General features: G+C 58.4%; 1 pseudogene; it reads right to left on the bottom strand.

Annotated features, from left to right (window-relative positions):
- Window positions 1–14441, bottom strand: part of LOC106866689 — a 36077-nt pseudogene extending 21636 nt beyond the window's left edge.
- Window positions 14442–15230: the final 789 nt, after the last annotated feature.

The following is a 15230-nucleotide window of genomic DNA, read 5'->3' as shown; positions in this document are numbered from 1 at the left end:
TCCTATGTAAAAAGGAAACAGCAACAAACTAAGTTCTGACGTGGCAGGAAATCTCTACCGCGTCAGGTGTATTTGCAACAGACTTCTTTACCCTTCCCATGCCCTCTAACGAGGTCCGTAGTAAAGCCAATCGGGAGCTTGCCTGCAAGGCCTGACGACGCACAGGAAAGGTCGGTCGGAGGCCTGGAGTCCGAGGGCGAGCTCCTGGAGCTGGGCCGCGGCCATGACTGTGATGCTGCCGAAGGCCACGTACACCACGGAGCCGCAGGGCTGGGCGTCAAGAAAGGACATGCAGGCGGCGTCTTCGGCGTGCCAGAAGTGGCCTACGGGCCGGCCGTGTTGTTGGCGTATCCATGCGCGGAGTGGGCCGATGGGGAGGATGGATGCAGGCGTGCTGGGCTCGGTGAAGATGGTCTTTGCTGCGGCGGCCTGCGCGGTGGTGGTGAGGTAGTGGAAGACTTGACATGGGTGTCACATTTCCCTGAACTATTTCAGGATTTAACCGGCGTTATTCTTTAAGTGGTAGGTAACGTACCCGTCAACAGCGAGGCGCCTGCGGTGACTTCGTCGCTCTCTCAAGATCTGCCAAACCTAAACTTGTTGAACTCATCCGAATCAAACCCAAACCTTTCAATCCCGGGTTTTCAGACCCTAACCTATATAATCCCAGTAAATGAAAATCTTATCCCAAGACATATTGTTGTTGTATTTTTTCATGTTTGGTAAATCAACATATTGTTTCTCTTTTTATATCGGAGTTACTTAAAGAGATCGTCCTTTTACTGCCTTATTAGGTGTAGGACAAGGGTGATATTCCAACAACATCGTTTCTGAAACACGCTCTCTTTCATTCTGATGCTATTAAATGTTTCATATTATACTTATGCGTATTAGTGAACAACCCTCATGCTCTATATCTAAGTAGAGGCAACCCACTAGCCTATTTCTCTCAACATGCAGCCTATCCACATCAGCAACCAATCATGTCAACAATTTGCGCCATGTCAGCAGCCCAATTTTTTCTGGTGAAGCCACGTCACCACCTTTCGTTTCCGTGTGCAACCTCTTCGTTCGATCTCTTCCGTCCTGTGCATGGGCTGATCCACGTTGTGCCCAATCCCGTTCGTCTCCCCAACACTCAAGTCCTTTTTCTCTTGGGCCACACATCCGCACCACCTGGCCCATCTTCACGCCGAGACACCCAGCCACGCCTGGCCGTCTTCCTCCTCCTCCTTCACGAACAAGCCCACTGCACAGCCACTGCCGCCGGTTAATCTCCCTTCGATTCTCTCTATTCCAACCGTTTCTATCCGAAATAAAACCGGGAAATTAATCCCCGTCTCCCCACGAACTGATTCTGCTCATAAATCTTCTGTTTCCTCTCTTCATGTTCCAATTCCATCCACGCACCCCGAATGCCGCCCGTCGGCATCCGCACCACGATCTCACTCCTTGGTCTATAAAAGCAGATTCCGAGCGCATCATTTTGAGTCTTTACCACTCCTCCCACATTCCCATAATGAAATTTTATCCTCTAAACCTTTGTCGAGATGATCGCCGCGTCTCCAAAGACGCCGCTCCGGCAGAGAGGCGGAGGGGCACCACCGCCAGATTCTCCAGCAGCAGGAGCGTTGGCATCGTGGCGGGGGGAGGGGGGAGCGGGGATCAGCCAAGGAAGCAGAAGGGAGACAGAGGGGAGATCGAGCCACAGAACATACACCAGTGGCAGGAGCGTCGACATCGTGGCGGGGGAAGGGGGCCATCGAAAGAAAGTGGTAGGGGGTCATGGGAGAGGAGAAGGTGGGAGAACGGGCCGAGGGGGCTGGGGTGTGAGGCGACGCCAACACAGTTAGTGAACAAGTTCTCAATTCTCCATTTATTTTGTTTGTAATGTTGATTTATAAAGATTGAAATCGGTCCTGAGATTTATCAGTCATCTCGGATTTGCTTTAGTAGTTCTCAATTTCCCAACAACGCCATTTAAATCAAATTAAGATGGTGCATGTACATATAGACAAGTTCTTTTCATGCCTATGGTAAATATAATATGGAGAGGCATGTCCTAGGGTAAAAAAAGCATTTATATATTTCGTGTGAGCCTAAAGTGCGTATTATAAAAGATGTCATAGAAAATTAAAAAGCCTAAAGTCCCGCCGCAACGCGCGGGGTATCATCTAGTTATTATAGGTTAACGTGTGCAATCTGTCATGCTTGAAGTTATGTCAAATCCATAACAACGGTGGTGAGACGACCTCGTTGTGCTGGACACATTTTGATTTTTGTCCGATGTGGGGAACACATCTGCATTCAGTAAAAATGGAAAAAATGTTTCTAACATTTTTGAAAATATTGAATCCATGGAAAAAACACATTTTCCCCAATGTTTATTCATTGGGACAATAAATATATAAGGTCCATTTACTTTCTCTTTAGAAATTTATGGATTCCGCAACTGATAAAAATGTAACACAGTGCTATCTGCGAACGAGGAGATCCAAACTATGTTGAAGCGGATAACTCATGGGGCGTGTGACTATTTGTTTTAGACGCAGAACTGAGTGGGTCTACAACTTAGGACCATTTTCTTTTAGAATGAGCTGAGAACTAAGAGTATATGTAGCATAAGTTGATGAATTTGTTGCAGACAAAATTATGACGAGCAGTGATATTCATGACACGGATCTAATATATTACATAAATAAACTTGAAAACAAAATGGAAATTCGTTATTAAATCAGCAAAAAGAACATCACATAACTTTCATTTTTCTATGTAGAAATTTCCATGAAGAAACCCCAATGAACCACTGACAATTCGATATTTGTGGATTGAGATGTTAGTCGTTGTCGATTCGGTGGTCAGTTGGTTTGACTGGTGGACGGCTTGTTCAGGCAGAGAGCCACATAGGCTAGCTCGTCAGAAAACCAGATCATATTCTTTTCTTTTTTTGTAAATAGAAACACGACTATTATATCTTGCCTTTTAGTTTCTTCCAACACAATACGGTTCTCTTTGTGAAAAGAAGAAGAGTGCATTATCTACCTGACTGCCATGTTGAAGCATGGTAGGAAAATTTGGATGAGGCCCAAGAGGAGGAGTGCCATGCCCATGGCCAAAGTGTTTTTTACCGTGTACGGTGCCTACCCCCACGGGTTCTCCAATCAGGCTTTGGCACGTAGCGCGGAGTAGTTGCACCCCATTTTGCAGCCGGGTCCCACCCAGGTCCTCTGTCTACTTCTCGTCTATTTCATCTCCGCCATCTGTTTCAAATACGTGTTATTCAACACTATAATTATCTCAGTACCATTGCTACTATTTTAGTGGAGTATATTATACTATTGATACATCACTGGCAATTTTCTATGTCATTACCATTTTTCGTACCATTTTGCTATTATTTCACTGGAGTATATCATACCATTCGTACACCACTGTCATCTTTTTCAATCACATTGTTAATTTCATAGAAATATCATTCATTTCAATACCGCCGATTTTAAAACGATAACGATTTTTTCAATGAAATTAAAATTTCAGCCACATACCAACAAAACCATCAGTCTCACAATATCAATACCAAAGAAATAAACATCAATGCAATTTCATGTGTCCTGGCAAACTATATCATTATTTTTTTCTACTATACCATTGAAATAAGTCGTGGTAACAAAAGCCGAATAATACATCAATGAAAGTTCAATGTCATACACAAAAATCAATGACATATTGATGAAATCTGTTCGATGTTCCTATGGTATGGACAGAGTCAATGATACATCAACGTGATATCAATGAACTTTGTTCAAAATTTGAATGACATGTGACAAAATCAATGATACATCAACGAGATATGAATGGTACATCGATGGGATAACAATGAGAACACAATTTTCTTAGCAAATTTCCACAAGACATATCAAACTCCACCAACAGGGACGCTAGGCTTGAGATTCCGATCCAAGCAGCCAATCAAACAGGGGACGGAGGCTAGCAGCGAGCACCACATCTAGATAGAACCAAAAAGTCATGGGTGCCGGTAGGAAAAAAGGAAAGCAAGAGAAGGGGGCGCTGACGGACCTGGGACATGGAAGTGCTTGGCTGGATGGACCTTCGTCCAGGATGTCGTCCTTGTCCAGCAGCAGCAGCAGCACCTTCTCGCACAGATGGCGGCGGCGGCGGGGGACATGCAGTGAGGACGCGGCGCTACAGAGAGCCACTGTCGCACCAGTGGTACCCGGGGTACCACCGCTGCGCGACGCGTGGGCCCCTCTCCCGGGTTCCCGGGAACGTATCATCCCGGGGAGCGTCAATGAGCTCCCCGGCAAGCTACCAGCCTGAAAGGGGCTAGCGGGGCTTCGGGGAATACTCCCGCTTTGGCACCTCCCGAGGAGCTGCTTCCTGGGAGGGGGTTCCCGGGCGCGTTGGGCCCGGGTGCTTCCCAGGGTCGACTTGCTGGGACTGGGGGCTCCCGGGCGCGTGCCCCTGCCTCGGGTCGTGGGGCCCAGTGGACAGCGCCACGCGGGCGCGTGGCGGGCGCGGGACGTGCGGTCCCAACAAGGCAAGGAGTAAGGCGCGCGGCTCAGTAAACGAGCTGACCGACGGGTAGTTACCCGTCCGATCCAAGGAACAGTGGTTGTCTAATCCTACCCTAGGGTCTTAGGCTCCTAGCAGCGGAGGTGGCACCCATGCATGCCACCAGCTCACCGGAGAGAGTTCCGTGCCTCTCCGTTGGACACTTGTAGCTCATGCACCGTGGCACATGTGGCATCCCCTTGTGTATAAAAGGAGGACCCATGCCAACGGTCAAAGGGGTTAGACGGTTAGGAAGTTAGACAGTTGGTAGGTTAGTGAGTTGGTCAGTTGGACAGTCGTTCAGTTCACAAGTTCCCTCGGCTGGCTCACTAGATCAGGGGTCAGTTGGCTCCAGTAGACAACCAATAGAGAGCAGTAGGGAATACTTAGACATTGAGAGGAAGCCCGGGAAACTGCCCGGTAACTTGTAAACACTTGATTCGTAATCAATACCAGCTCAGACAGGCAGGACGTAGGGTTTTACACCTCCAGGTGGCCCGAACCTGGGTAAAAAACGTGCGTGCACCTGTTCTTGAACCAGCGTGCACCCTTAGCACTTTGTCTCACCGGCCCCGTAGGGCCTCATCGGCCGTGCCGGCGATCACCGGGTCTTCGCCCCAGACACCCCTACCGAACCTAAAAGGGGACGTGGCCGCACGACCCCGGTGTCGGAGCACCGAGCGACGACATCTGGCGCGCCAGGTAGGGGGTGCGGGAGTGGACAACGCTGGAGATCGCTGGCAGCAGAGTTTCCATCGGCGCCGGCCTCGCTCTTCTTCGCCGACGAGCCTAGTCACCATGCCCCCATCACCATGCCCCCCAAGCGGGCTGGTGACCCCTGCATAGACCCGCGTGAGGCCCCAGCGGCGCACACGCGGTCGCACGACGTGCGACCCGAGTCGGGGGCTCAAGAGAACCCCAAGCCCTCGAGGGTGCAACAAACGCAGCTGCCCCCACCGCCTCCTCGGCCGTCGACTGATAATCGACCGAGGGGACCGGCTGCCCCAGTGCCGGAGGCAGTCGGGCGAGCACGCACGGCGTCGCCCGGGCTAGCCAACGGGTTGAGTCGCGGCCCGAGGATGCCCCGCAGCAGCGACACCAGGAGCACGCCGCATCACGGGCAACCCCTGGGGGTTTGCACCCTGCACACCCGGAGGCGTCTGGGGCCAGGGCGGGAAGCAGCCGTTCAGGAAACCGGCTGCCCCCCGTGCGAACCCCGGCTGAAGCCATCGTCGCCGCGCGCGTCATGGTGTGCTACGAGCCGTAGCAGGGCACGCCGGTGCACGAGACATGGAGCGAGGAGTTGGAAGCACTTCTCGCCCTGGCCGCCCAGCAGCCGCAAGGCGAGGGTGCCCCGGTAGGCTCCGGCCACGGGAAGAACCTGGAGCGTGGAGATGCGCCACACGCCTCACGACAGGGGGAGAACCCTCCCCCTCCTCAGCAAGGCCAAGGTGATGGGGGCCCGGAGGGGTCCTCGAACTCATCGCCCACCGTTCCGGGGGGCGATGCGCGTCACATCTTGAATGCCTGCTAGCAGGAGGATCTGCGCCAGCAGGCGCGAGGTGGAGCGCTAGCGCCCACAAAAGCAGGAAGACGCTCCCATGGGCCCCGAGGACGGCTACACCGCGTTCACGCGCGAGCTGCGGCGGGTGACGTGGCCCCGTAAGTTCTGAGTGCCTGCGCTCGGTGCGTACGACGGGACCGCTAACCCCAAAGATTTCCTCCTGACCTACACGTTGGGCATGCATGCCATCAGCGCCGACGACAAGGTCAGGGCGAACTGGTTCCCGATGGTCCTGAAAGGATCAGCGCGAACCTGGTTGCTCAACCTGCCCGCCGGGTCCGCCGCCACTTGGGCAGACCTGCACGAGCAGTTCGTGAGCGCGTTCCAGGGCGGATATAAGCGCTCGGGAACCATGGCGGAGCTGCACACTATCGTGCAAAAACCGGGAGAGACGTTGCGGGCCTTCGTCAACCGCTTCTCCAACCTCTCCTATTCCATCCCGGAGACGGAGGCGGCCGCCATCATCAACACCTTCGCCATCAACGTCCGCGATCCCAAGATGCGTGAGAAGCTGAGCACGCATCCGATTCGGACGACACAGGACTTGTACGCCTTGGCGCACAAATACGCCATGGCCGAGGAAGGGCGCCTAGCGCCCGAGCTGGCGGCCCAGGCTGCCGCGAGCCCTGGCGAGGGCTCGCAGAAGAAGGGTTCCCGCAAGCGCAGCGGGAAGCAAGTCCTCGCTGCGGACTCGGGGGCTCCTGCCACGAGGCCCGCGAAGAAGGCCTCGCCGGGTGGAGAGTCTGGCGGGAAGCAGGGCGACGCGCCCCGCTGCCCCATCCACAACAACTCCACCCACGACGCGCAGAGTTGCCGCGTTCTTCAAGGGATCAAGCAGCGGCGGGAGCAGCGCCACGAGGAGCACCACGCCGCCGGCGCCTGCTTCAATTGTGGCGATATCGGTCATCTCTCCCGAGATTGCCCGAAGGACCCCAGAGCGGGTCCGAGGCCGGCCGGCGGTGGTGCCGGCAGCGGTGAACCCCAAGGGGGCGCGGCCAGCCCCTCGCTGTGCGGGAACGCCCTCCTCGGGGACACGACAGGGCGCGCGCTGAGGAGCAGTGTGAGTCCAACTATACCGGCGGCGACGAACCGGGCTTCCAGGAGCCTCGCGGCGTCACCTGCATCCATGGGGGAGCTTACGCTCTCCCATCCCACGCCGCGGTGAAGCGCCTCACCCGCGACGTGTGCGCGCTGTTGCCGGATGCGGAGCCGCAACAGCCGCTGAGGTGGTCGCACGTGCCGATCACCTTCAGCGCCGACGATCACCCAGCGCGACAGTTGGGTTCCGGGGTAATACCCTTCGTCGTCTCGCCGATCATTAGCAATATGACGGTGACCAAGGTGCTGGTGGACAACGGAGCAGCGCTTAACCTCCTGTCCGCCAGGCTGGTGGAGACGCTCCAGCTGCCGATGGAGCAGCTGAAGCCCACCGAACCGTTCCGGGGGGTGAACCCCGGGATCGTGCGCCCGCTGGGACGCATCACGCTGCCGGTCACCTTCGGGTCCCAGGAAGCGTTCAGGACCGAGCACATAGTGTTCGACGTGGCGCATACCCCGTTGCCCTACAACGGGATCCTTGGTCGGCCGGCGCTGATCAAGTTTATGTTGGCTACACATGGCGCCTATGGCGTGATGAAGATGCCGTCCGTCTACGGAGTCCTCTCCATCAGGTGCGATCTCAAAGACGCAGCTTGGTGCGTTGGCGAGGTCGTCCGGGCCGCTGCCACAGCTGACGCCGGCGACGAGGGTGTTTCGAGGACGACGCCTTGCCGGGTGATGCCCCAGCAACGAAGAAGGCCCGCGCCACCACGCAAGGGCTTGCCGGGGCAGGCGCAGGCTCGAGCTCGCACCCCGGCACGGTGCAGGGGCTCCGGGAGGAGGCCGCCAAAGTGAAGAAGCTGCCCCTCCAAGCCGGTGACAAGGAGCGCACCGTTACCGTCGGTGCGAACCTGACCAACGAATAGGAAAGCGCCTCGTCACCTTCCTCCGGGATAACGCCGACGTGTTCGCCTGGGAACCGTCGAACCTTCAAGCAGAAGATCCGGCGGCAAGCATCGGCTCACGGATCCGGCGGCAAGCACAAGAGCGGAAAGATTTCATCAAGCAAGAGGTGGACAAGCTCAGGGCTGCCGGGGCGATCAGGGAAGTTTTGTACCCCACCTGGCTGGCTAACCTTGTAGTAGTGCCCAAAGCAGGGAATAAGCTTCGCATGTGCGTAGATTTTACCGATCTTAATCGTGCCTGCCCCAAGGATCACTTCCCTGTACCCCGTATCGACCAGATAGTTGATTCTACCGCTGGTTGTGACTTGTTGAGTTTTCTGGATGCTTTCTCCGGCTACCATCAAATCAAGATGGTTGTCGAGGATGAGGAAAAGACAGCATTTATCACCCCGGTTGGCTGCTATTGCTATACATGCATGCCTTTCGGGTTGAAGAACGCAGGCTCCACATTCCAGCACGCCCTGCGCGAATGTTTGGGGCCCCAGCTAGGCCGCAACGTGGAGGCCTACATGGACGACATCGTCGTCAAATCGAAGCGTAGGGACTCGCTGGTTGATGACCGGCGGGAGACGTTTGACAACCTCCGCAGGATCAAGCTCAAGCTGAACCCCGATAAGTGCACCTTTGGTGTCAACTTCGGGCAGCTTCTGGGTTTCTTGGTTTCACACCGAGGGATACAGGCCAATCCAACCAAGATAGAAGCCATCGAGAAGATGGAGGCCCCCCGCAAGGTGAAAGATGTCCAGCGCCTCAACGGCTGTGTTGTCGCGCTGGGGCGTTTCATCTCCAGGCTGGGCGACCGTGCCCTGCCTTTCTTCCGGGTGATGAAGAAGAAGGGTCCAGTCGACTGGACTCCCGAGGCCGAGGCAGCGCTCCAGGAACTCAAGCAGTACCTGAGGTCACCGCCCATCCTCGTCGCCCCCAAGTTGGGCGAGCCACTGCTACTCTACTTAGCGGCGACTGACCAGGTGGTCAGCTCGGTGCTGATTCCGAGAGGGGGAAGACGTCCCGGGACTGGGGCTGCGGGGCAGGGGGCTGAGCGGCCTCCGGCAACCGCCTCAGACCCGGGGACCGCCCCCAAGCCGGCAACCTCGGCACCGCGGAAGCGGTTGGTGCAGCACCCGGTGTACTTCGTTAGTACGGTGTTGCGCGATGCGCGCACGAGGTACCTGTTAGTACAGAAGCTCCTTCTATGGATTCTCCTTGCGTCCCGCAAGCTGCGCCACTACTTCCAGGTGCACCGCGTCACGGTGGTGTCCGGGTTCTGCCTCGAGCGAGCCCTCACCAACCGCGAAGCCACCGGGAGGGTGGCCGAATGGAGGATGGAGTTGTCGGAGTTTGACCTCCACTTCGCCAACTCCAAAAGCATCAAGAGCACGGCCCTGGCGGACTTCGTCGTGGAGACCAGCCTTCCCGGCAAATTGGATGAGGACCACTGGGTCCTCTACTTCGACGGTGCGTTCAGTCTTCAGGGAGCGGGCGCCGGGGTCATCATCGAGTCACCAACAGGGGACCAGTTGAGGTTCGCTGTTCAACTCGACTTCGCTAACTCCACCAACAACACGGCGGAGTACGAGGGCCTGCTTGTCGGGTTGCGGGCAGCGGTCGCCCTTGACATTAAGCGCCTGGTTGTTCGCAGCGATTCCCAGCTCGTGATCAACCAGGTGAACAAGGACTACGACTGCCCTCAAATGGCGTCGTACGTGGAGGAGGTCCACAAGCTAGAACGAAAGTTCAAAGGTTTGCGCTTTGAGCACGTCAAGTGGAAGGATAACTTCGCTACTGACGAGCTGGCCAAGATAGCAGCAGAGCGCCGGAAGCCTCCGGTGGGGGTGTTCTGTCAGAAGCAAGTGGCTCCTTCAGTCGCCCCCTAGCCGGCTGCCAGGGACGCCCATCCGGCAACCGAAGGAACCCCTACAGCAGCAGGGGTCCATGCCGTTGATATGGCGGCATGCGTTGGCAGGGAGATTCCCCCCTGGGCGGAAGAAATTGCCCGCTATTTGAAAGGGGAGGCTCTTCCGAAAGATGACGTCGCCGCGGAGCGTATAGCACGGCAAGCCAAGATGTACACTGCGTGCGAATAGTGTCAAACTCATCTGCGTGCCGCGGGAAGAAGGGTGCGCACTGTTGGAGGACATACACCGAGGCACATGTTCACACAATGTGGCCTCCCGGGCTCTAGCCGGCAACGCTTTTCGGCATGGCTTCTACTGGCCCACGGCCTTGGCCGACGCAGAGCGGCTGGTGAAGATGTGCGAGGCGTGCCAGTTCCACTCAAAGAAGAGCAACCAACCAGCCCAGGCCCTGCATGCCATCCTGTCCTCATGGCCGTTCGCGGTCTGGGGACTGGACATCGTCGACAAGCTACCAAGGGCGGTTCGCGGTTACGAATACTTGTTCGTGGCCATCGACAAGTTCTCCAAATGGGTGGAGGTGGAACCAATGCGGAAGGTGACGGCCCAGGCGGCCATCAAGTTCTTCAAGGGCATTGTGTGACGGTTTGGTGTTCCGAACAGCATCATCACCGATAACGGCACGCAATTCACGAGCGCGGCGTTTCAAGCCTACTGCGAAGGCATGGGCACTAAGCTGCGCTTCGCGTCCGTCGCTCACCCGAGGAGCAACGGACAGGCGGAGCGAGCCAACGCAGAGGTTCTGCGGGGGCTCAAGACGAGAACCTTTGACAAGCTCAAAGGCCACGGGAAGCACTGGATTGAAGAACTCTAGCCCGTGCTGTGGTCCATCCGGACCCCACCTAGTCGGGCAACGGGCGAAACTCCTTTCGCCCTTGTCTACGAGGCAGAACCGGTGCTGCCCCTCGAGCTCAAGTATGGATCTCCCCGAGTACGCGCGTACGGCGACACCAGCCAACACGAGCAAAGGGTCAATGATCTAAACTTCATCGAAGAGCTTCGATGCCAGGCTGTTGTGCGAGCCGCGCGCTACCAGCAGGGACTCCGTCGGTATCACAACAGGCGAGTCCGTCCCTGGGGTCTCGAGAACGGAGACCTTGTCCTGCGCCGGATACAAGGAACGAAGGCCGGAAACTAGTTGACTCCGAAATGGGAGGGCCCCTTCGGGGTAGTGCAGGTGACCAGGCCGAGGACTGTTGGCGGGCTTCCCGCAACGTGCATCACTGGACGTGCAGTTGCTGGGCCTCCCGTAGCTTGCACCGCGCAGTCGCTGCGCCTGGGAAAGAAATGCTCACATCCAAGTTTGGCATCGACCCCTTTGTGCCCGGGGGCTGGGAAGCAGGAGGGAGAAGCAGGAGGGATTTATCTGATTTACCTGTGTTGCTTGTTTTTGTAAGTTTCGAATTTTTTTTTTGCAGCACCTCGGGCCTGGTAAGAGTCTAACCTGCAGGAAAGGATGGAATCTTGTACGCTGTGGTGCCCGTGAGCTACCCACGGGTCGCACCATACACAGGTGCCTTGTGGTGCGAGAGGACCGCAACACAAGGGGTTCACCGCACTTCGAGACTTCTCAGTTGACAGGTTGCCGCCATGTGTGCAGCGGTTACCCGGTAAGCATGGCGGCGGAAACTGCGCCGCGTTCGAGGGAAGGGCGCCACGGTGCTGCGCGGGTCTGTCGCGCGCGGTGGCAAACCCCCCTCCCGCGCCTATAAAAGGCGCGCCCCAACCATGGAAAGGCTCAGAGCGAAGCCGAGTTCGGGGCCGTGAAGGCAGGTGGTGCAACGGAGGCGCGGAGGTGGTGCTTCCCGCCGGCGCCTAGCGCGGGCGGGTGCGCTGCCATCGTGCCCCTGCTACATCACCCCATCGAGCCCGCCCCGAGGGACGCCGCAGAGGCACGATGGTAGTGCATGCCATCGGCGTCCTGCGCCGACGGGCGCACTGCCGTTGTGCCCCTGCTGCGCCTCCTCAAGTGGGCGGCTCCCGGGCGAGGGTCGCCGCAGAGGCACTGTGGTGGTGCATCCCATCAGCGTCCGGCGCTGACGGGGTGCATTGCCACAGTGCCCTTGTCGCCCCCCTCCATAGGACACCTCCGCAAGGAGCAGGGGCTGCCGCGAAGACTCTATGGTAGTGCATCCATCCGTGCTTTGTGCCGACGGGTGCACTATCATAGAGGCCCAACCGCATTCCCTTTGAGAGAGCCTTTTCGGGCGCGGGTCGTTGCGAGGACGCTGTGATGGTGCCGGTGCCGGCGCTCGTCGCCCGTTCCGGCCCATCACCGCGTCCCTGCCGCGGCCCTCGAGCAGTTTTGCTCCCGGGCAACAAGGGTTGTCGCACCCGTTGGGACGAGTTCCCCAGAAAGAAACCAGGTTCCCCCAGTTGCGGGGGCTGTCGCTGGGAGGCTATAACTTCCTCGCCACCCATGCTCGCCGTTCAGGGTGGGGCGCAGCTGGCGGCGAGGACGTTATAGCCGTCTTGCGGCTGCTCCAGGGGTGGAGTCCTCCTAAGCCAGGGTTCCTCCCTGAAAGCCAGGGTCCGTCCCTGAAGGCGAGGGTTGCCGCGTGAGCGTGGTGGTAGCATCGTCGGCGGCGGTCGCCACTGGTGGCGATCCTGCCCCCGCGCTCCTGCCGCATCCCTCAAAGATCGTTTCCCTTGAACAGGTACCCAAGGTGGTTCCCTGCCAAGGCAGTGCCCCGTCCGCACTCTACCGCCGAGCGTCACGAGACATTGGACCGAACGGAAAAGCTAAGCATCTAAACATGAACGCTGAATTTGCTAAGAGCTGAACGAAACTGAGCACTGTCTCGCTGGGTGTGACCCCGGGTCCCGCGCGTAGCCAGAGTGTGAAAAGGGACGCTTGCGGGGGGAGTGCGCGCCCCGTGGGGCTTCGCGGGTCCATCCCGGAGGGGCACGGCTTGGAGTAGCTACCCCGCAAGCAGAGTGGCTCCCCGCTACCGCTTGGCCCCAGGTTGGCACCACGGATCCGTCCCGGGTCCCTGGTCTGGTCAAGGGTGAGGCGCTCGCGAGGCCCCCACAGCACAAGGCAAAATACGCAAAGGCTAAAAGGGGCCACCCCGCTAGAGATCATCAGGAACAATGAATTTGTCGAAAAAGTTTACTTAACTAAGAGTTAACGCTGCTTCAACAAGTGTGGTCTCGGAACCTGCGCGTGGCCGGGGTGTGAGGAGGACGCTTGCGGGGGGAGTGCGCTCCCCGTGTTGCTCCCGGGTCTGTCCCGGGAGGGCATGGCTTGGAGTAGTTACCTCGCAAGTCGAGTGGCTCGCCGCCTACCGCTTGGCCCCAGGTGGGCACCACGGGTCCGTCCCGGGTCCCTGGTCTGGTCAAGGGTGGGGCGTGCGAGTCCCCGGCAACACAAGGCCAAACACGCAAAGGCTAAGGGAACCACCCCGCGAGACAGCCTCGGGAACAAGGGACAAAAGTTGAGAAAATTAACAAGCTTGATTGACTAAGTACTGAACGATTACATGGACTAATCAAAAGGTCATTGTTCAAACGGTGCTAAGCGCCATGCTTGCAAGGGAAGCAAACAGAGGAAGGTACAGTGGAAGCAACGAGTACGGCTGGGGGCTGCGGCAACTAGTTGTCGTCGTCTTCGGCGAGGGGGTCGGCGGGGGGATCAGGCTCCGGCTTCATCTGCATCCGCTCGACGACCTCGTCGACGAACTCGCGCACTGCTTGGGTGTGCGTGGGCTCGTCCTCGCTGTCGGACCAAGCGTCCAGCAGAGACTCGAAGGGGAACTCCGGGTCCCGGAGATGGATCCGCGGGAGGATTGTTCCAGCAACCTCCCGAGCGCAGTTGGCGACTTCGTTGGCGCCATACCTGGCGATCCAGACATCGAGCGCCCCGAGCTTCCCCACCAAGTCGGAGAAGAAGGGGATCAGCGTCGTGACGTCCGTGCCGTCCACCTCCGCCGCCTGCAGCTCGAACTTGGGCAGTAGGTCGCGCAGCGACTGGGCGATCTTCGCCCGCTTCTCCGTCTCGAGCTGCCGCTGCCCGATCAGCGTGCCGTGGTGGAGTCGGGCATCTTGCGTGGCCTTCTTGGCCTTGCTGACACGGCCCTCCATCTTCGCAAGCTCTAAGGCCTGGGTCGCGTTGGCCTCGCCAGCCTTGGCGAGCTCTTCCCGGACGGCGGCCAACTCGTCCTCAAGCCCGGCCGCTCTGCCTTTGGCGGAGTTGAGCTCGGCCTCGTGCTGAGCTGCCGCTCTCGCCGCATCCTCGGCAGCCTTGACCTGCACCTCCAGCAGGACGCGGAGGCCTTGGATTTCGCCACGGTAGTTGGCCATCAGCTCACTCTTCTCGTCCAGCTGCGCCTGGGCTGTTGCGAGCACCTCGGAATGCTCCTTCCGGGACGCTTCGAGAGTTGCCGCCATCGTGTCAAGCCTTCCCTGGAGATCCGCGCGCTGGACCTCCAGTTGCCGACGGAGCTCGGCCTCCGAGACTACCGGCTCCCGTGCAGCCTCCAGGGCTTACCGGGCCAGCCGCGCCTCCTCTTCGGCGAGACGCACCTCCTCGCGCAGCCGGGAGAGTTCGCGCCGCTCTCTCTCCACGGCCTCCCGCACCTCGCCGAGCTGATTCTTGGCGGCGGTGTGGCGCTCCCTCACCTCGTTGTAGGAGGTGACGAAGGCGAACTGCTGGTCCCGGACGGCGTCCAGGAACCGGTGCCCCCGCTCGAAGACGCTCGGATCCCAGGTAAGAGGGTTCCAAGCGACCCCGGCGAGGGTGCCAAGGTCGGTGCCGGGGAGAGCCCCCGAGGATGATGAAGCCCCTGTTGCCGAAGTGGGGCTAGGCGCGGGATCGCTAACTTGCTCCCGGGGGCCTTGCCGTCCTTCCCCGGCAGCTTCCCCCGTGCCTGCGCTCAGGGACACCGGGGTTGGAAAAGGCTCCCTGCTCCCGGCAGCCGTTGCCTCCTGTCGGGCGATAGGTGAGCCCGAGCCTACCACGTCCGCGGCTTCGGGCGCGTCTCCAGGAGCCGTCGCGGCGCCGACGGTATCCTTTGCTGCCGCAGCATTCGTCGCAGCAGGGCCGGACGTGAGAGCCGATTCCGCCTCCACCTCCACCCCCGCGGCCTCGACGACCGAGTCGGGGTCGACCGCGGCCGCACTTGTTCTGGGCGCGGGCGCACTTGTGCCTGCAACCATGAAGAAGCATGAGGGTCGGCG

This window comes from Brachypodium distachyon, chromosome 4 (genome assembly GCF_000005505.3).
Source record: "Brachypodium distachyon strain Bd21 chromosome 4, Brachypodium_distachyon_v3.0, whole genome shotgun sequence".
Lineage (NCBI taxonomy): Eukaryota > Viridiplantae > Streptophyta > Magnoliopsida > Poales > Poaceae > Brachypodium > Brachypodium distachyon.
Note: the sequence above shows the minus strand (reverse complement) of the source record. Positions and strands in the feature narration are given on the sequence as shown.